The 22,476-nt window shown below is 34.2% G+C and overlaps 1 protein-coding gene across 1 annotated transcript in view; it reads left to right on the forward strand.

The window, feature by feature from the left end:
* Positions 1-5,379: 5,379 nt before the first annotated feature.
* Positions 5,380-22,476, forward strand: part of LOC128989589 (uncharacterized) — a 68,001-nt gene continuing 50,904 nt past the window's right edge. The window contains exons 1-2 of the mRNA XM_054411507.1: positions 5,380-5,423; positions 5,746-5,897. The gene's annotated coding sequence lies outside the window, so the exon portion shown is untranslated. The remainder of the gene's footprint in view (positions 5,424-5,745; positions 5,898-22,476) is intronic.

The following is a 22,476-nucleotide window of genomic DNA, read 5'->3' on the forward strand; positions in this document are numbered from 1 at the left end:
GAGGAAATCTTTTCTTCTGTCTGCAATGGAGGACACACGTTAGTTACAATCCATTCACCATTTATCTATTGGGCGTTTGTCTCGAGTGTTCCCCTTCAATTAAGTGCTTTTTAGATATTTAACTACCCTGGCCTTCGTAGATTTGAGATGTAATTTACTAAGAATTTAAATGCGAGGGATGAAAAAACTACGAATTCTACTCAATCGGTTTAGCATTGAATTAGGAACCAATTCAATCCATAACTGTACGAATGGTAATGTGAAACTATAAAGGAACTGACTCATTAAACCAGATACTCTATCAACAAGTTATGCTTAGTTCACTAAAATAGTGAAAACATAGTTCGTGAAAATTAATCATTGTTTAGGACTTATTCGTCGTATTTGGGCAATGAAGGGAAAATGTCTATATTCACACTTAATAATAAAACATTAATATTTATGCTCAACAATACACTCTCTCCTAAGATTAGTGGAATTCAGCCTACTGCGTTGGATTGTTTAGTTTAGGTTGGTGGATAAATTATAGTAATGCTCATAAATCTGAATAATACAGCTTTGAAAATTCTTAGTCTTTGAAAATTGTTTTTTAAATTAGTCGTTTAAGTTCAGTTCTTAAAATCAAAAAAGATTCACTTCACAGCATTGTTTTACCGCTACAACACGAGCAACGGACCAATGAGGTTCAAGGATTGAGAGAAAAGAAGTGAAATTGCAATGCATCGAACGTCAACTAATCAGCTGTTAAGGCCAATTTAATTTTTAAAGAGTGGTGCATTAGTGTTTGGTACAATTATTCATTGCATCACTGTCAGTGGCAATGAGAGGTTATAAACGAAAACCTGTCTTAGAAGTTATAAGTAGTGATTGTTAGTAATTAAAAACGCTGTATGTAAATTAGTATACACAACTCGCGTTAATAGTCTTTACCTACGAACGTTTTTTAGTAGCCGGTTCAGCCGGCTTAGAATCGAAAAGTTTCTCATAACAGCGTTGTTTACTTCCATAACAGCATAGTTTTATTCATAACAACGTGGGTAACGGACCAATGAGGTTCAAGGATTCAGAGTGAAGAAGTAAAATTTTATGATTTGAACTTTAACTAATCAGCTGTTCACGCCAATTTAATTGTTGAGTGGTGCAATTAATGTTTGGTACAATGATTCATTGCATCACTGAGATGTTATAAATGAAAACCTCTCTTAGAAGTTAGTAGTGATTTTTATTAATTAAAAAACGGCCGTACGTAAAGTTGTGTACACAACTCTTGTTAATAGTCTTTACGCGATCGTTGCGTAAACTACTGCCTAACAAAACAGTTATACTTATTAACAACAAATAATAACAATGTAACCAGCAATAGAACAAAAATACACCAACAAATGGTTTGACAGTTCCATTTAAATGGTTATTTTTGGGCCAGTGACATAATTTGTTTATGTTTATGATCCATACCGTGTCTGTTATAATATTCGTGGTTCTGTCTAATCATCGAACACGTCAGCCACGACCTCCGTTATAACTGTAACTGTGGGTGTCCAGACTCAGGGAATGTGTAGCAAGTCTTGGTCACCTTGGCCCTATATCCGCTCTCACTGTTAGTCACTGGTCATTCCGAATTCGCTTGCAAAATTATAATGATTAATCCGGTGCAAGATATCACATTAGGTACAGTATTCTAGCCGAGTGAACGGATTGTACCGATTGTTCTAGATTCAAGTTGTATTAGTCTTGCAAGCAATGTACGCTTTAAATTGACCTCGTACAGTCTTGAATAGTTCATCGAAATTATATTGATTTACGATTGCAATTGTGAACTAGTTCTACTAGAATTTAATAGTTGTTTACTATCAAGCATCATTTAGACTCTTTAAATTAACACACATGCTATCTTGATTAATTTCTTGTAGAATTTTATGTTGATCAATGATATAGTTTACGATTCAAATTTAGTTTTTGAACTGATTAGTACTTTTTAACATCGGCACACATGCTATCTTTATTCATTTTATGTGGAATTTCATGTTCATCAATGATGTAGGTTTTTATTAAAATTTAATTTATGAACTGATTCTACTAGATTCAAGTCCTTTTCTTGCAAGAACTGCACGTAGAATAGGGTGTACAGTTCATACATGAAATCGTACTCCTGCAAGCATTGTACTCTTTAAATTGACACGCGAGATATCATGATTAATTTGATGGTTAACAAAATTAGGTAGTTTTTTATTGAAATTTCATTTGGGAACTGATTTTACTATATAGTATTGAGTGTTCTAGATTCAAGTCCTATTCTTGAAAGAACTGTACGCTTCAAACTGACCTCAAACCTTGAAGACTTTGATAGTTCATCGAATAGATGTCGATATTTGATTGCACTTGCAAATGCAGTGATGTATTCGTACGTCACTTTACATAATGTACCAGGTAATCTCAATCAATCATTTATTGTTGCAATGTCCATTAATAGCGGCCTTGTGGTTGCCCAATTAACATTTTGTCCTCGACCGTTCGGCCTAAGACTAGTGGGAAGGACGCCTGTCATTCAAAGGAGACTGCGTACTTTAAATAGATCAAAAGACATAATGCACTCTTTATGCAGCTATATTTTCTTTGACATTATTAGGAATTATCTAGCGTTCTAAAATGTGTAGGTGTATATCATAAATTGCTTAGCTAATAAACATAATATACTACTGACAATTATGTTTAACTAATCGCTGCGAAAACTAAACACCGTCTGTATAAAACACTGTTTGTCAAAATTTAAGTAAAGCACCTATGAGTGCTTAACATTTGCATATGTAGCTCTAAAGTCTAGTTTTGAGATAAAATATCAAGGAACCGATAAAATAGTAACCAATAAATAATAAATTAACCAATAACCAATAAATAAAATTATAAATAATAAAATATCACTTATGTACAGTTTGTAATAGAGTTTTACAGATTCAATCTATCGTTCTATTTCGTTTTCCAGCATATATTTAGAAAAATTGCATTGTCAAATTTACCTTTTATAGACATAGTGACTCGCAAGCCCATATACCATAAAATGTTTATAATTTAAAAAAAATTTTACTTTAATGTATTTTAGAAAATATGTATAGACGAAAATATTAGGTGAATAATAAGTAATTTCTTTCTTTAAATTACTGACTAATGTTATGAATTTAGAATCCACTCAACTAAAACGTTTGACGACAAAAGATACCACGAACCTTGACTTTACTGAATGAACTAACAGGGAGATTTTAATTTTTAAAAATCATTGGTGGTCAAGAATTTCCCTGCCTTCAGTTATTTCCTTGTAAATTTTAGGGAGAAACATAGTATTTGAAATTCCTGATCAAGCCAATTTCCTGTTAGCCTATCATCTCTTGCTACGGAAGTAACATGCTCATTACTGCAATCTCGTGGACGCTTTCTATGCATACGAGGCATGAATTAAAGGAAATCGGAAGTACGATACGCATAATTATGCTTAAAACATGCACGTGAGTAGTGGTTGAAACCAATTAATGGGATTTCATAAATGCGCAATGTAAATTAGGTAAAACTACTATCAGCGTTGTGATTTGTTTGAAGAGAAAAAGTTCACTGTTCCAAAATAATGTCCATAGATTAAAACCATTCACTCGTGAATTTACCATCGTCACAGATCAAACTTGTATATAATCCTTATTAGATTATAACAGTACAAACAAGTTTACAGTGCTTCTGCATGTTATTTGCAACAGGATGAGAGGCCTACTTGCATTATCCAACCTCAAATATTATGTCTAAAGGTATTGCATTCACAAAATAAACATTACTTCTTACAAAAAAGTGTATTTGGGTATCTATTTGTTGTAATGTAATGCGAATAATTAATAGCAAGTATAAGTAAAGTGACAGAAAGTTTTATAAAACATAATGTCTAGTTACAATGGATGTATTGCCACTGTAGATGATAATTTTGCCAAGAAAGACTATTTAGCTCACTAATTATAATTAAGATAGAAAGTACAAAAATAAAAATTTACTTCCCTTATATTATTTACTATACTACTATTTCCCTCCCAATGTATAACATCTCTGACATATATTGTGGTCTTAGGCCTTAAAAGTTTGTTATTGCAAACACACTTCTCTTTAGTTCAAGGAAATGTCTGAACATCTAGAATCACGACGTTGATTTACAATCAAGCAACGTTTATTGTGGTAAGTTATTGTACCCCGAGTGAGCTGAATGGCAATCACGTCGCTGGCAACAATTTGAATACTAAATAATAGTCGGTGACGAGGGAACTTTCTACTGTACACGATTTTTGGAATCTATCAACTTCCCCTATCAGACATGAGGTTTTTAACTGACGGAGTTTACAAATCATTTACTTGTCGGTTGTATATACTGTAATAGGCATATAAAGATTTTTAACTTAAACGTAACAGTCCAAATGAAAATATTTAGGGTTTCTTTTAATTAGTTCCGTGTTTGTCCAAATTATTACAATGTTACTATACAATACCATTTAGGTAACACACGTTTTTAAAACTTGAGTCTTTTCTTGAGTGAATTATCTTGGAATAAGTACGCATCCTAGTACCTTAGACATTTTTGGAGAGCGAGCTGGTCTAATGGTTAGAGCGCGGGACTTCGGTCTCGGGTTAAAATCCCGCCAAACCACCAATGGATGGTATCTAAGTGGTATTACCGCAACCTTTGGGTCAAGCCTTAAGGAATGTGAAAAACAATCCCGGGCTCGTGCCTTGCGTCCTAGGGAAAAAGGTTAAGTACCTTAGTCATATTGATGGCAGCATATTTTTGTTTCAGTATCTAGATTTGAGAATCTACATTTTTGCTATCTTTTGATGTCTTGTGGAAGAAATCAATTCTCAGAAAAACTCATTCAAACAAAATAAAAGTATCACACTAAGAGGTGATCTATCCACATTAAATAAATTTACAGAAAATTCACAATATCTGTGCATGCCAAACACTGTAATCTAATAAATTGCTCTATTAAGATTTATTTGATTTGAAAATCTGCAATTTAGTTTCTCACCTGGGCTTAGCAAGCCTTAATTGTCTACGCACTCTTTAAGTGCTGACTTTCAGTGGCAACCAATTTCACAAAAACCTAAATAAATTTAAGAAAGATTTTGTCCCTCCAACATTCACACGATATTACACAATTAAAAGCCGTTGACCATTCCCTATGCAATTTTAGAACAACCCCTTACATCCACCACCTGACACTCGACACATCCTCACCTCAGCAGGTGTTTGCTGATCAGCTGTTCGGTTTATTGACATCCCCATCAGCTGACTGAGGCCTAGACCATGACCCGAGGAGAGAGCTGCTAGGGAGGGGACTCCTCTCTCTGTAGTTGCTCCGCGTCGCTCAGTCCAGGCGGACACGTGCTTTTATCATCCCAAGGTCAACCCCTTATCACCTTTTAGGCGGGTCCTTAGGGACACCCTTTTTATACGTAGTTCTTGTAGTTTTTCTGTAATTGTTTTGATTTTCTAATTAATTTGATTGTTATCGAAAAGTGTAAATCAATTAAGTGTATTTTGTATTTTTCAATTTGATTCAACTGCTATCTTTTTAATGGATTAACAACTGTCATGAATTTTCCTCTCTTTTTCTTTGCTCTTATATAGTCTATTCAATTCTTCTTCTGTTTTATTTTTTTATTTTTGTTTAATTAGTGTTGATTGTTCAATATTTTGATTCCTCTCCCTGTTTCCTTGTTCAGTTCTAGTGCATAGAAGTGTGGGCCATGATGTGATAGCCAGTGTGCAACTGAATGTAACTAACGGTGCATTGTGATTGTGTGTGTGGTGCGTTTGCGAGTGTGTACCGGACTTGTACAAACTGTGTGTTTTGCGTCTTAGAGTGCCGTGTTCGGTAAGTAAACAAACAAACTGTTTTATTAATTATTTGAGATATTTCTATAAGAGAAAGTAGTAACATGTCTTGATCTTTCCATTGATACTATCCATTAGTCTGCAAAGTGTTCTACTGAACAATACTACTTTCTTCGGAAAAAGGCACGTTTCCTTATTTTAAAAATTGAATAAAATACGCCTTTCAAAAAGGAATTCCTTTTGAACAATCACCAATTGAACAAAGAACATACAATAGTGTATATTGTCTTCGCGAAAACGTTCTTAGTTCAATAAATTGTATGTCTCGAATATTTCATTTATTTGATGAGTTTATTCATACACCACACCGAAAGTGTGCAATGTACAAATGAAGTAACGATGTACATGTCCTAAGGGATAGCCAGAACCTCGTTCACTGTGCGAAACTAAAAATAAACCACCTCTAGCCACATTCGATAATCCACTTCGCCATCTAAGCCCTAAAGCCAATTCCGTTGTTTTCAATTCAGTATTTTGCAGCTCACATTGATGTCATCCAGGTACACAAATAATCAGGATTAGCCAAGTCGAGCAAGGAAAGTCACAAACACTCGTTCCGACCTTGCGATTCACTCACTGATTTCGCAACCAAATATTTGAGGTCTAGTTGAAAAGCCCTGGGGTGAAAGTGTGGACTAGATAGCTCGGACCTGTTATGAACTTCATTGACATCACTAACCTCCTCAACTTACACATCACTAATAGACCTCGGGGACTTGTCGGTTGTTCACTAGAGGATTCATCATTGCCACGGATGTTGCCATATATCCTGCCAATGGTCTAAATACCGCGAGCCATCCTTGTATACTTAATTAAGTCAATCCACCATCTCATAGTCAAATCCGTTATGTAAATGTTATTACTTTCGGTTTAGAATCTTATCTCTCTTCATATGGTGGTGTAATTGATATAATAATGTATTATTCTTGGCAATTACTTACTAATTACGTTGATTAATTTTGCCAATGTCAACTGTAAAATGCTTTCCCTTCTCATGATGTCCACATGCCTTGCGATGAAGACGGAACCAAAGGAAAACACAATCTAAATATTTGTTATTACTCTATTGCATTTTCGACTTTGACTAAAGATAAAGGCTACGTGTATCAATGATTTCATACCTATGTTATAGGTGTAGTGTAGTCAGAGTTCAAAGAAAATTAGTTTGAGTCACATAAACATACAAATAAGTCTATTATTGGTGCTGTAAAATACAATTTTCTGTCTTAAACACGAACCACTCAATTAAGTCAAACTGAAAACACAGATTATTATCAATTAGAGCGTTGGTTATGTCTGTAAGCTATCACAACATAAAACCCCATAGGAGAAACTATAACCTAGCCTGTACATAATATCACCCTCTGAAGGGCTTACACGTTTTAATTGGGTAGAAATAGCTACTACTGGTTACTAAGCATGAGATATTCACTTTAAAGTCAGTGGCTTTCTTTCTAGGGCTTTACTGTAAGTAAATGATCCTCTTGTCATACAATCTTCAAATAAACTTCTCTTCCGCAACCCCTACAATAAAATAATCTCCCATGTTTCATTAACGCATTACAAGATCTTATTATTGATGTCCACCCGTGTATAGGATTTTTGTATCAACGTATTTTTGTCAAGAAGGGGGTCAATTTACTTTAATATTCTGTGCCAAAATAATTACCGGTATTCTTGTATGGGAACTTACTTAACCACTCTTGAAAAATATAATACCACTGTCATAGATGAAAATTTAATACACTTTTCATTTAATTGTGTGTAATGTCACGAAAATAATATTCTGTTTATTTGGCGTAAACTATGAACAACATATTACGTACAATAGTATACTTCGTACCTAGGGCCGAAAATAAGATTTTGCCATTACGGCCCGTGGTACGAACGCTATTTCCCCCCACACTATACCCTATTGCTACTATTCACCACAATAATAATGCACACTAACAGTCAACACTACTACAACTTTAAGGTTATTGTAAGACGGCTAAAATCATAGTAGCGTGGTTAAAACTTATATCCATTTTCATACTTTTCCTCAGAGGCATATAATCAGTGCCACGTACGTAATCTACGTTTTTGTAGACATACTAAGGGGCGTCTTCACCTTTTAATAAATATGTTTAGCCTCCGACAGACCTTCCTTTGTACGAAATCTCATCAAATAAACTTACTTTGCCAATTTAAAGGTGTTCATAAAAGGAGCAAGCATTAACTAATTTTGGGTAAGGCCCAAAAAAGGTTTGAAAAGTAATATTGCTCATTGGACAAAATTGATAACGTGGGATTAATCATGTATATGATTAGCATTATCGACCTTATTATTATTATTATTATTATATGACTGTTAATTCCAGTAAAATACAAACCTTACTAATTTACCACGAGTAGACAACCTTTTACTGCACTTTAAAAAAAAACAGTCATCCAAGATTGTCTAAGCTCCTCTAGAACGTTGAAACCTAAACAGTAACCATTAATAGGCCAACATCCATATATAAAGCGCAAAGTACCCATGAACTTTTGAGAAAACTACAAGTCACACCCCATCAACCATATACTTAAAATGTTCGTCATGACGAGAAACCTTGCGCGAAACTATCCTTTACTTCATAAATTGCCCTATAAAGTCGTAATTGCTTCCCAAAGGGAACTTTCCATATACCTAATGTTAAAAATACCTCATCTTTACTTATGTGTATGTTATTCTTTCAATTTATTACCTTATTCAAATCAGGAGTGATTATTTGTTTCTGTATTCTGTTTTGTTTATTTCAGCTTAACTTAACCAATCAATAGTTTTATTAACACTTATGAAGTCAAACAGAGTTAAGCCCGTGGGTAACAGCTAGTTTTTTGTAATAGTAATAAATATCTCAAACACAGTACTTAAGTTTTACTTAGAGTACATGAATTTTGACTATGTGGTTAAAAATACGTGTTTTTGTATTCTGTCACTTAAAATCCCAAGTAAAAATTCAACAAAACAACTTGAATACCCCTGCAAACCAATTAAAAAAGAAATGTTGAAAATTATTTAACTTCTAGTGCCTTTGATGGAGATAAATAGTCCAGTCAATAAAGGGATTGTAGAGGACATGGAGAGGGGGAAATTTTTTTTCTGCGGGAATGTGTTCGGGGTAGTTAGGAGATAAAAATACCAAAAGTCCCCGCCCCTGGCCCTGCTGCTTCAGCGGGGGGAGGGGGGGAAAGACCCCATTTTTTAGTTTTTTACTTCTACACTGAAAACCGTGCATCGTACGGAAAAAATGTAAATTACAAAAAGAAAGATGATAAAATTCTCTACAAGAATGGTTATATTCATTTCTTCCGTATATGCATTGGTTTAAAAGATATTCTCAAAATAATATAAAAAATTCTTAAATAAATCGATTTTTCACGCGTTTTTTGTCAAATAAGTTTATATAATCCATTAGCCTGTTGTTGTTTCACATCAATCAGGATAGAAAACATGTTTTTGAACACTAACCTATATAATATAATATATCAATCGTATATATTGTGTTAAAAATAGTTTACATAAATTTAAATAGATTATGTATATTTGTCATGGAAACAAGTAATTTTGGCATAATTATTACATTAAAAATTAAACAGATTATGTTTGTAGCTATATTTGTCCAGGTTTATTTATATGAACTACCGAAACCAAGACTTAATACTATTGTTCATGGTCTCTCCATAATCCAATTCTTGTTCATCAGACTCAATATATATACTGTTAATACTGTTCTATGGAATGGCAACCATACAAAGTAGGTATTTTAAGCCAAGTGTGAATGGAGATGAGTGTAGAATGAGTGGCGCGATCTTGTAGTCTTGTTAGTGACTAAGACCTACTTATTCCTTAGACACAGCTGTTAATTAATAGCCCATACTAAGGGACCTACAGTTTATAGTGGAATCCGAACCACATTTTTGCCTTGGTAATTAGGAATTGGTCTAATTATCTGGAAAGTACTGCGGATAGTCGTAGTACTCACCCGTGCGGACGTTAATCCACACCTGGGAGTATCACATCCACCTTGCATGCCTATAAATATCCACAATTCGTATAAAAGGGGGGACATAACCGTATCTATATCATTATTATAGATATTTTGAGGTTAATATAAATAATATTTATGCTTAGAACATAATAAACTCTTTAATTATATATTACCCTCATACATGAGCCCAAAACGTTTAATTTGAGACATAAATAAGGTCTTTAGGACAATTACCTCAAAAAATACAGCATGAAATCTAAATTCCAAAATGGCGGCCGTTCCCCAACTGGGATTTCTTGGGACTTTGTGTGGGCCACTCAGGACATTGTTTTGAACATTTCCACCAATTTTCAGCCTGTTATCAATTTTGTCCGGGTGCATTAACCTAATTGCACTGGATTAATAAATTTCAACTATACAATATCATATACAAAGATAGTTTCTAATCAGAACCCCCCCCCCCCCCCAAGGGATCGCCTCTAGTCAGTAAGATATTAATTTGAAAAGAGACACCAAAATTATAGTAACCAGGAACAGTTAATCCCAGTTTTTTTGCAAATGCACTCAAGATTATAACAGTACCAGATGTGCAATTTGTGCATGCAAGAAAATGTCCAATAAGTGTTCTCCGTTATGCCAGAACTGCTAAGGGATCTTTTTACATGAAATGCCCATTCTGATGAATGAGGAAGATGAAGAATATACAGGCCTACGCCGAATTCTCACTTTGATAGCGAATATTGAGTCTAATCTAAACAAGAATATAATGATGGAAATGTCCTAGATGGTGGTTTTCAGTTCCAGATGGCACCAGTTTTTGGGACAGAAGTCGGACCCTCTCGTCCCAAGTGAGCCAGACCATGAACAATAATATTAAGTCTTGGTTTCGGTAATTGTTATAAATAAACCTGGACAAAAATAGCTACAAACACAATCTTTTTAATTTTTAATGTAATAATTATGCCAAAATTACTTGTTTCCATGACAAATATGTATAACTTATTTAAATTTATATAAACTATGTTTAACACAATATATACGATTGACATATTATATTATATAGGTTAGTGTTCAAAAACATGTTTTCTATCCTGATTGATGTGAAACAACAACAGGCTAATGGATTATATAAACTTATTTGACAAAAAACGCGTGAAAAATCGATTTATTTAAGAATTTTTTATATTATTTTGAGAATATCTTTTAAACCAATGCATATACGGAAGAAATGAATATAACCATTCTTGTAGAGAATTTCATCATCTTTCTTTTTGTAATTTACATTTTTTCCGTACGATGCACGGTTTTCAGTGTAGAAGTAAAAAACTAAAAAATGGGGTCTTTCCCCCCCTCCCCCCGCTGAAGCAGCAGGGCCAGGGGCGGGGACTTTTGGTATTTTTATCTCCTAACTACCCCGAACACATTCCCGCAGAAAAAAAATTTCCCCCTCTCCATGTCCTCTACACCCCCCTTTTGAGCATTCATTGACTGGACTAAAATTCAAAATACGGTTTATTAAATCATTGTACAAACTTAACGTAGTATCAATATTCCTTTAACCTCTTAAAGAAATATTGATATAAGTAAATATTGATTTAAGTTCCTCAACTTACGAATGATAGTTGTATGTTATCAACCCAAAACCACCAATACCTAATTTGAAATGCCTATAAACAGAACTCAGGAAATCGGGTTCTGTAAGATTCTCTACACACCCAAATGGTTCCACGCCAATCAAATTATAGTAAGTATGCAATTCCCTTAAGGACGTAGTTGTCTTTAATTTGATTTGAGTAATCTCCGTGATACAGAGTAGGAGAGAGTGATGAGGTTATGACGTCACGGTTATCCCCACGTGCGGAGATCCGGATTGAGAGAAAGGTTCCGGAGAGGTATTTCCTGTATTGCCGGTTATTCCGTCGCAAAACCAACAATATTTGTAACCAACTTATCAAGTTTTGTTGAATTAATAAGGGTTGAGAGAATTGTATGTAAATTACGCTACTTTCTCTAAGTTTTAATTCTTGTTTGATAGCTGATGTATAGCACTTTGTATGCGATGTAGGGTGTCTCAGAACAGCTGTTAAGTATAAAGTTCACCAGTGTTAAAAACCAAAAATTAGTCATGGACGAAGATAAACTAATTTCGTTTCAAAACGTCACCACCGAAGGTTCTCAAAAACACCAACCTTAAATATTAAAATTACTTATAGAGTTATCTTTACGACATTTTGTAAGCAGTCAACTGATGAATCTATTTTGAAGTTTGTTAAGTAATTATGGCACGGCGATGGATAAGATTGAGCTTTTAAATGGTCCTAACTAATGAAACAGCCGATCTTACGATGAACGCACGTTGTATCCTGCGGTGATGCGACCCCAAGAGAATCGGCCCGATGCAGGATCCCATCCTCATCTCCCGAGATGGCTGATGAGTCTCCAACCATCACTGTCCGACGTTGGATCTCTTCTGTCTCTCCCCAGATAGCTGATGATTCCTGGACCATCTCTGTCCTATTCAGGATCTCTTCTGTATTTACTGAGAAGACCGATGAGTCCTCAAAAAACTCTGTCTGACGTAGGATCCTTATACCTCCGGGGATGGCTAATGAGTCCTCAGCCAACTCTAAGATAGTTTCCCGGTTGATGAATTTGTTTAATGGAGGATGAAATTACATTTTTGATGTCTCCGAAATGAGTATCCAATTGTTTTGATCGAGATTCTAACAGTGCCGACATCTTTGCTAGTAACATACTCACCGGGTCCGCTGGTGGTCGTAGCTCTACCGACTGGGTATTTCGTCCTACTCGTAAACGAAACTCATAGGCTCCACCTCCCGTCCCCATCTGCCCACCTTCATCCAGACGTTGCCCCAGCATTTTATCATCAAATCTCCAACTACTAATTTTGTAATTTCTTCTTAAAGTCCTGTCACGATCGCCACTTCTTCTGACAACAACCTCATCCAACAATGGTAACAGACAAGTGTAAATACAAGTCATTCCTTGAATAAGATCTGAAGGCCTATTAGGTTCATTGTCACCGTGCTCGGCCGTCACCGTGTGGTGTCATATGGTGACGCATCATGATGTTGAGACAAGGATGTAATTATGGGGCCTATAGTTAATAGTAGGCCTCATATGTAGTTTTACTTTCGAATGATACTGATACCAGTAAACAAATATATGAGAATAGGAAACGATAATCAAGAAAGTATCCTAAACAAGAGAAAACGTTGACTATTACAGTAGATTTCGCCTTATGATGGTAGAAAACTATTGTGGTAATGATGTCAAACAGAATAATGATTATGCTAATAAAATAACCACAAAAGTCTAACTATTAAGGACTAAGGAATCAAAAAGTTACCGAACCATTCAAACCACATGGGTATTTACCACCCGGTTTCAATAGGTAGGGAAAACCTGCTGACGTCTAGCTTCTATGGAGCTTGCCGAGTCACCTGAGCTTATTAAAAGCGAAAGTGACAGTGGCGCCAAAGGTGCAAAGAGCTTGCGGCGGGACGTGAAAGCCCGTGAAAGCTGCACGGAGGCAAACGCAAAGCACGTATATACTCACAGTCACTGTCGCGGAGGCGGCTGTAGTTAGGAAACCAGGAAATTGGGAAGTTTCGGCTTGTTCTTGACCGTAAATTTGCACTTGGATGACACAACAGTTACCTGAGGGGACATAACAATGTCTAACTCACTAACTAGTCTGCAATGCATTTGTCAACCGTCGGTGTTGTTAACTGTGTATGCGTAGAGTTTTACACAAGAGGACAGTCTGTTTCATTGTTGGTACGAATTATGAAGTTTTTAAAAAGTTCGTTATCAATACATTATACACAGCTTATATATAAAGGTATATCAGAATTTAATAGTAGATTACGTTACTTGTCCTGAAAATGGGTGTTTACCGGGTATAGTGTGCATTGGATATTTTTTGTTCTTTAATTTTTGTTTTTTCTCCAAATCAAAACTATAATAAACAGATTAAACAATTGCTTATCCTGACGTGTCAATCAGAAAAGGCATTCAATTTTATGGTTAAGAATAAGAAATCTACTTGCACTATCCAAAATTAATAAAAGGTCGTATTGAAACCTCAACTACAGAAAAAAAAACTCCTTTTTGTGAGCCTAATACAAATAAAAATAAGCTGGCTGTCGAGAGGAAGTCGCGCGTGGGATTGCTATACGAGTCCGGTAATATTTTGGACGAGTTTCATACAATATTTTACGTCATACTACTCTAAGCTAAACATTAAAAAACCCCTGTTCAAATTTCCTCAACAGTAAATATATGAGAATAGCTTTACACCAGTGCATACATTATGTTACAATAGCCAAATAAATGATAGTTTTCGATAATTTTTTAAACTTGTGTGACATGTGTCTAGTAGTCTAAATAATCTAATCCAAATATAATAGTGCCAGTGTACCATGGGTTGTCATAATGATATTAACAGTTAGCAACTTCAGCAAATTATGTAATGTAATATGGAGTATATTTAAATTTTACAATACATCTGATGTAACACATTTCAATGTTCCAAAACGGGTGCAAGTTAGACCTCAATGATTTCATGGCCAATGCCTGTCTATTTTTTCCCTTCAAATGTCAAGGTTATTTTCTATAGATACAAATAGTTTATCAGACAATTTAAAATATATTTCTTTATTAATGAACAAGGTTTGGTGTGCATTGTCAGGTAGATTCCAATGGCATATATACATCGTGTTTACCAAGTTTATGGTCTAAATAACAGTAATCCGTATTTTCCATTCTTTGCCACGAATTAAATTGTCCCATCACTGTTATACTATATTCACCCTTTTCAGCAGTTTAAAGTTTAACTACACTATAAAGTAACGTTATCATAAACAAATTGAGATGCTTACGTCACCTATAGATGCATATTTTAACCCAAATATGAGAGAAGGATTAGAGTAGAATGTACATCGATCTCTATTATTGAGAATGTAGTGAGATTATCTTTGAAGCTTTATTACTGACTAAGATCAGCTGTTTCATTGGCCAGGATCATTTAAAGCCCAATGTTAAAACCAGCTGGTCCATTTTCGAAACATTAAAAAGTTACCGACTTATCAGGTTTGATCTGGCAACCTTTTGATTCGCAGGAGAGCATTTTAATACACCAATTTTAATTAAGCACTCGGCTGAATTGACCTGGAAGATTGGCTTTTAACAGGGCTATAATAACTTCTTAAACTATTGATGGTTATAATATTATAATAGTATCAACAACATCTTATCTTCACACTTTACTCTCAAAACTGCAGCTGTACAAGTCTGGGAATGTTAAAGCAAAAACTGCTGGCAAGGTGATCCACAGCGGTGGCCTAGATTCGACCTGCTTCACAGCTGACCACGCGTTGATACGGCCTGATAATAGAGACTGTAAAAAACTAGTATACAAGGAAACCCACCGATCTTTATAATAGCCGTGAAAACTTGGCTCTTTTATGGGCGGCTTTTATGTGGATAGCGGCCATAGCGAGCGGCGTTACTCCTTACATGAGCAAAATGTTCCTGGAATGGTGAAATGAGAGTTGCACATCATCCGGCAAGATACAGCTATGAGACTGCAAGAAAAAAGTGGAGTATTTATAAAAAGAGACTTATTATTTGCAAAATCTAGTTGCTGAGCCTTGCTCGGGTGTGGTTAATTTGGTTTAGTCGTTAAAACAATATCGTAAACATATTTTATAGTTTATACAAAGACAATTTAATTAAAATCCATAGACATTTGATTTCTGAAATAATAATAACTCTGTATTGTTAAATTATGCAACCAAACAAAAATAAGAAACACTTGTATGATCTTGCTTAAGTTGTTCGAATCTATTTTTGCTCCTATAATTTTCCAATCTAACTGGACTTTAAGTTGCCAAATTAGTTTATTCAGCTACATTCAACGTCCCCTGCGATACTGGTCCACCAATACATCTGTTAGCTCCAAAATTATCTATTGCTAAAATTACAACCATATTGTTCTTCCCCTAGGATTCGGCTAATTGAGTTTAACAGTTAACATTATCATGATCAGACACATAGTTTTATTACAAACCCAAAAACATGTAGCCTAATCGCTGAAATATCAACTGTGTAATGTTTGTTTAATTAAACCCGTTTCATAGATCATAGCATTTAGATTATTTGCAGTACCGTGACTTGATTAATAACATTTAGTTTTAATATTAACCACTTACATAACTGTACACTTATATAAACCGAAAGCACATAGTTTTTGATATTTTGAATTCATAATGGGCAGTAATAATTAAATGCTCCGCCCATGGCCCCCGCATTTAATTGTGGGCCCTGTACCTTGCCTGTTCCCAGGATCAAATTGCTCCCCCCCTTCCACCTGTGTTCGTATGGTATGTTTCAATACCGTACATTAAAAATTGTATTTTATAAAATTATTAGTAAAAAACACTATAAAATTATTATTATTATATACAAATAATAAATAATATAATTATATTATATTTAATATAATAATCAATAATTTATTATTATTTAAATTATTATTATTAAATTATTATTATTTAAAATTATTATTATTAAAATTATTATTATTTTATTTTATTATTTTTTTTAATAATAAGAAATAATTGAGCCTATCAGTTCAATTACAAAAGTAAATTTTATTTATCAAACTATTTAAAACAAACTAAATAAATCATTCACTTTAATTTACTGAAATTACATTTCCATTTTGAGATTGATTCCCCATACGGGAAGGAAGAGGTTCCTCAAGGGGGGGGGGGAGTTTGTGGGGCCTGAGCTGGCTGTTCGGCTGTTTTTAAACCTCGGTAAAACGGATTCCTCGATAAGACGAATTTTTGAAAATCCCCTTGAAACTTTCATATAGGTCAATGCCAAATCACCTCTGTACAACCAGGTACAACGAAGTAATTTGGTTAAAAACCTCCATAAGACATATTGGTATGTGACATGGGCTAGGACTGATTAACCTCTATACAATGAATACTCTTAGCAAAAATACTCTACGAGACGAATGCGAGCTCTATAAGAATTTTCATGATATAAGCTCCATAGTACGTAGTTTTCAAAATAAACAGAAGCTGGTTCCAACATGAAACCCCCACCCATCCCTCTTCCTTCCTCAGTCACTGTCTTAGAGCGAGGAAAACCTCTATAATACGAATAACGGCAGTATTAAACATGATAAAACGAACCTCTTTATTAAGAATACCTCGGTAATACGAATGTTTCCCCTACCCCTTGAAATTCATCTAATAGAGGTTCGACTAGTACCTTTTGTACATACGCACTTATTTAAATATTAACTAGCCTAGAATCTAGAATTATTATATTTTAAATTATATAATTTTGTTTTTTGTAATAGTATATTTTACTCCTAGTCACAAAAGTTAGGTATTTTAGATAGGTATTTTACATGCGAGTCAAAGACGAGCATGGGAAACACTATCGAGCCCCGAAATGGGACTTTCGTGACGAGTATTGAATGACACTTTTTATCACGATGACAAAAACTACTTCATCAAATTTAAAATTATCTGATATTTCATAATTTATTCATTTTTAAAATCTAAAACAATACGGCTGTACAATTAATTTTAGTGTAAAATTCAGCTGATTGAACATCAAAAAACTGAAAAAAATTGAACACTGCATTCATATCGCTCCTTTTGAGCTAACTGGGAACTTCAGTTGTAAGTTTGTTGATGTCAGGCAAAGTATTGTTTGTGTAGCGAAAGTAATGTTTATGTCAGGAAAAGTCAGCTGACCACTATTTTTTTGTTGGTGTAATTACCTAGTTTAACTCACCGTTTTAATAACATTGACATTTTAAATCTAAAATAGCCCACCTCTTTGGACCACCAACGAGAAATAGTCTCTTTCTAAAGCACTGAAATTATTCCCTAATTGTTTAATAGCACGACCGACATTTAAATACCAACGTAGTTTTACAAACACAAATTAAATTACTCGCAACATGTTAGTTTCAACGTGTAAAACAATTTTATAACCATACATTACGCAATATATTTTACATGTGCGGTAGACACACTACGAATGTCTATTGTTTCATATGACATTTTACGCTTTCGATTTCTCTAGACTGTTATTTGGCTTGTTTGATTGTTCTATAAGGGTGTATACCATTATATATACAGAGTTTATTTGCACAAGGCTAAGTCTTCTGTTTACAACCTTTCATTACGTATACGTAAAACTAGAGGCATACTAGCTTGTTAGTCTAGTAATTTCAAAAAATTCCTGTAAACCTGTGACCACGTTTAATATTTAAGTTAAGTTTATTCCATAGATACAATGATAACAAAATAAAAGGGTGTAAAAAAATAAGATTTCAGATTCACGTTATTTTTAAAGTGTAGGCAATAAGTAAGTATTATTTGATTTCTCTAGGCTGTTTCTTTGCTTATTTTATTGTTCTACTGTATAAAGATTTCGAAGGAAGCCTAAGTTAACTGTTTTCCCACTCTACCATATTACTTACGTATAAAATCTGGAAGATAACAAATAAAATAATAGTACCAGGGGACCGAGCATTGCTCGAGCTGTTTCATTTGCTCAAGAGGTAAAAAAATTATAGGTCTACAAATGTACAATTTCCATGATAGTATAAAATTATGTCTAAAATATGGAGTTAAAAAAATATATACGTAATAATGTATTATGCTCAAAGTTCTGTATACAGCATTTTGTTAACAACCTTGTGTCCCAAGTGGTTGAAAACCATTGTAAATAAACACAATTTTGTGCTAGGCCTACAGAAAATGTTTTCGAAACCAATGAATTCCAAAAATAAATCTACTCTTAGAAATGTATTAAAATGTAGTGTAAACGTAAACAAGAAAACGTGTTAAAAACTGCACATAATTATGTAATCTGAATACGATAGGCTAAGGTGTGGTTTTATGCTACATAATATAGTTTCAAAAACTAAATTTAAGGGCGTGAATTACCTATGATATCTGAAGTGTTGTTAAAAAATATCATTAAACGTAAAAAATCATGCCGAAAAAAATGTTTATGTTCAAAACTTTTTAGAATTATGAGGACTATAACCACAGTAGTTAGTATGTTTTCTGTGCTATAACTCACAAATTTTAAATAAAACCGGCTTCGTTGGGAAGTCCAGTTTTCCGTTATTTGGGTTCATATGGACTCAAAACTGAAATATGAATTAAAAACTCGAAAATATCGACGAAAACAATACTTTCTCCATATTCTATGTATATGAGGAGAAAGTAAAAATCAGGAGGCTGGGCATGAAATAACAACATTTGAGTGAAAATCCCCCTCTATGAGCTTAGTATTAGTTTTGTAAAAAAACACATCAGAATAACTTTAATGCAACATGTTAGCTCGAATTGAATCAGATCGTTTAGCATTCATTAGAAGCTATCAGTTAAAACTGAGAGCAGAAATAATGCAGGTGAACCTTGACGATGCAAATAGAGATATTTAAAATTAGTTTCTAACAAGTGTTTAAACAACTCTAAGATGTAGGCCTAACTAGAATTACTCGAATTTAAACATAACGTTTTCCTCGGCGTTATGTTTCATACTATGCGGCTCATTAAGCCGCACGGGTTCTCTAATTATATTAATATGTTTACAACTGAGGCCGTTACAAAATTGCATTAGCCCACTCATTAAAGCTTAAGAATATAATATCATCTTAATCATATCAAGGAAAGCAAGGAATTAGTAGGTACGTTACTAGACGAGTTGTAAATTTTATAAATCAGACAACTAAATGAAGAATTCGATAGCCTTTTATCAATGTAATGCAAACCATTAAGTTACTTTAATTCTTTACTTTTGAAATGGCGACCATACGAATGTAGATATTCTAAGCCAAGTATGAATGGAGACGAGTGTTTAAAAAGTATATTTTTCACTTCATAGCAAGTTTTGAGTAATTTAGGTGAGAAAATCCTTTCCACTACACGCTTATAAACCCACACACAGCCAAAAAGCCACACACAAATACTCTTTTAATTTTAAGTGGTTATTTTATCATGGAATACACTCAATATACAAATTATCCTTTACTCAGACTTAAAAAACTTGATTAGACTAGATCTAGATATAATTACCCTTTAAAATATCCACAAAAGTAAATGAAAACCCTGATAATGTACAAATACGGAAGTGGAGTTAACGTATAGGACAGACTATGGTTCTTAGAAAAATAAATATTAAATCGTCTTCTTTAGTGTAGAACCAATAAATACTGTGATGTAACTAAAAAATACGGTTTACCTTTTGTCTACAGCTCAATGAGTTGTAACCTTCGTTACGGCCGTTTCAGCATATTAAACTCATTGAGTAAACCTTATTTCTTAGTTTTATTTTCATATTTAATTTTACAATAATGATTGAAACTGCATTTAAAAGATTTTTGAATTTCATTGTGTACATTTTTTGTTTCCCAGAAGTTGCTAGCATCACCAGACTTGTGACTGAGCTGACCCGTGAACATGCAACATAAAATTGTCCATGATAAAAACAATCCTCTCTTAAGTCTAGTCCGGCGATCTTAAGTGACTGCCCTTGTGCTTTGTTGATGGTGAGGCGAAGCACACTTTCAAGACAATATTACGGACAAATGTAAAGAAAATCAAAATCAAAATTATTCATCCTATACGAATTTTATGCTAACGTTGACCCTCTGTGGGGCGGGGCCCATCGGGCATTTGGTAAAAATCGCTTCTTATTGTCTGCCTACGCTATGAGAGGAATATGTATGCCAAAATCGCATGCTTCTAGGTGCTATGGTTTGGCCTGTGCGTTTATCGTAATTTCGCCTTTATATTATAGAGATAAGGATTTTTACTTACAGATCACCTATTACTGTAGTTCTACTTCCATATAGATTAAAATAATTAGCCTTACCTGTTTTAAAATCACTAGCACTAACGACGTCTGTTTACAATGATTCCTAATAGGTTAGACATTTCTCACCTGTTAAAAAGTTTCAACATATGTAACAAAATAGAAAATACAATATTACACTAGCGAAGCTGTAAGCTAAAAGCTAGTATGTTGCTCTGTTATTCTCGTTCATTTACATCAGTCAGTACGGTGGGGCACACGGAAGATTTCTCAGGTGCCGTTTGACGTCACTAACTACTGCTGACGTCACTAACTGCTGCGTCTGAAGAAACAGACAATTTTATAATTTTTCTATTATTAAATTAAACTGTCATAACCTAACCAAACTAACCAAACGTGCTGATAATGGAAAAATCGAATGAAGGTTTACTAATCTAAAAAATAGTTTTGTTTATAAAATAAAATTATAAATGCCTAAAATTCAATTATATAATTTTTTAATTATAAAATTAAACTGTCATAACCTAACCAAACCAACCAAACTTGCTGATATGAAAAAATTGTTGACTAAAAGTTAATGCTACTAGCGGGATTCGAACCCGGTATGTTCTTATTATCAGCCCGCCACGCTATCCACTGGGATTCGAACCCGGTATGTTCTTATTATCAGCCCGCCACGCTATCCACTACCCCACCGAGGCCGATGGCTCTAATCGTATCGTTGCGGTATTGGTGTTCCCTTTAAGTGACATCAGCAGTTAGTGACGGCAAACGGCACCTGAGAAATCTTCCGTGTGCCGTCTCGTCAGTCGGTACTGCGGGTAATAGAACATAAATTGTATGGATCATAAACGTAAACAAATAACACCCCAAAAGGAAAAAATCAATATTTTTGAACTAAGAACTAGAAACTAGAACTAGTTTCATAATTCTTTGTACTTAGAAAACAAAACTAAAGAAAAAAGAGAAAAATCTGTAAACTTTGTTTGTCATTTTTTCAATCTATTGGTCCTCGCCGACAAGTTTTGTAAACTTGGCGAGGCCATGCTTGTAATATCCTAAATAAATATATTTGAATTTGAATTTGAATTAAATATCATTAATATTTAAATAAAAAAATTCCCAAATCAGATGTTACGGCTATTAATACGCATTCGGGCCAGTGACGTCATTTGTTTGTGTTTATGATCAATACCGTTTCTGTCCTAATATTCACGGGTAATTCCACAATGCTCGCGCGCCTTCCACCAAGTAGACGCAAATTAGGTGCTGCGTTCGTTATGCCTACTTAGCTCAGTGAAGGGGCGACTGACACCGATTGTAGAACCGGTTCATTTACGTAGGCGGGTTATATTAAGTAATCTTCATGTTGTTGACATTACTTATCATAACGTAATTGGTTATTGTATCGATCGTTAGAAACGTTGGGGATAATAGAAGTCAGGTGAATCAGAAACAAAGGTTGTTTTTTTTATTTAGTTTTATTTTTTTATTGTTTTTGTTACGAAATTGTTTGGTTTGCGAAAAGTTTACTTTGGACAGATTTTTTTGTTGATTTGCTTATGCTAATTTTTATCATTAAACTGTTCCATAATATTCACATTGAAAGTTAGGGTACTTATTTGGTGAATTTTACTATTTACCTTTTTTCCGAGTGAA

The sequence above is a fragment of the Macrosteles quadrilineatus genome, unplaced genomic scaffold (assembly GCF_028750875.1).
Source record: "Macrosteles quadrilineatus isolate MER2022 unplaced genomic scaffold, UCM_ALF_1.0 Scaffold_3__2_contigs__length_128488019, whole genome shotgun sequence".
NCBI lineage: Eukaryota > Metazoa > Arthropoda > Insecta > Hemiptera > Cicadellidae > Macrosteles > Macrosteles quadrilineatus.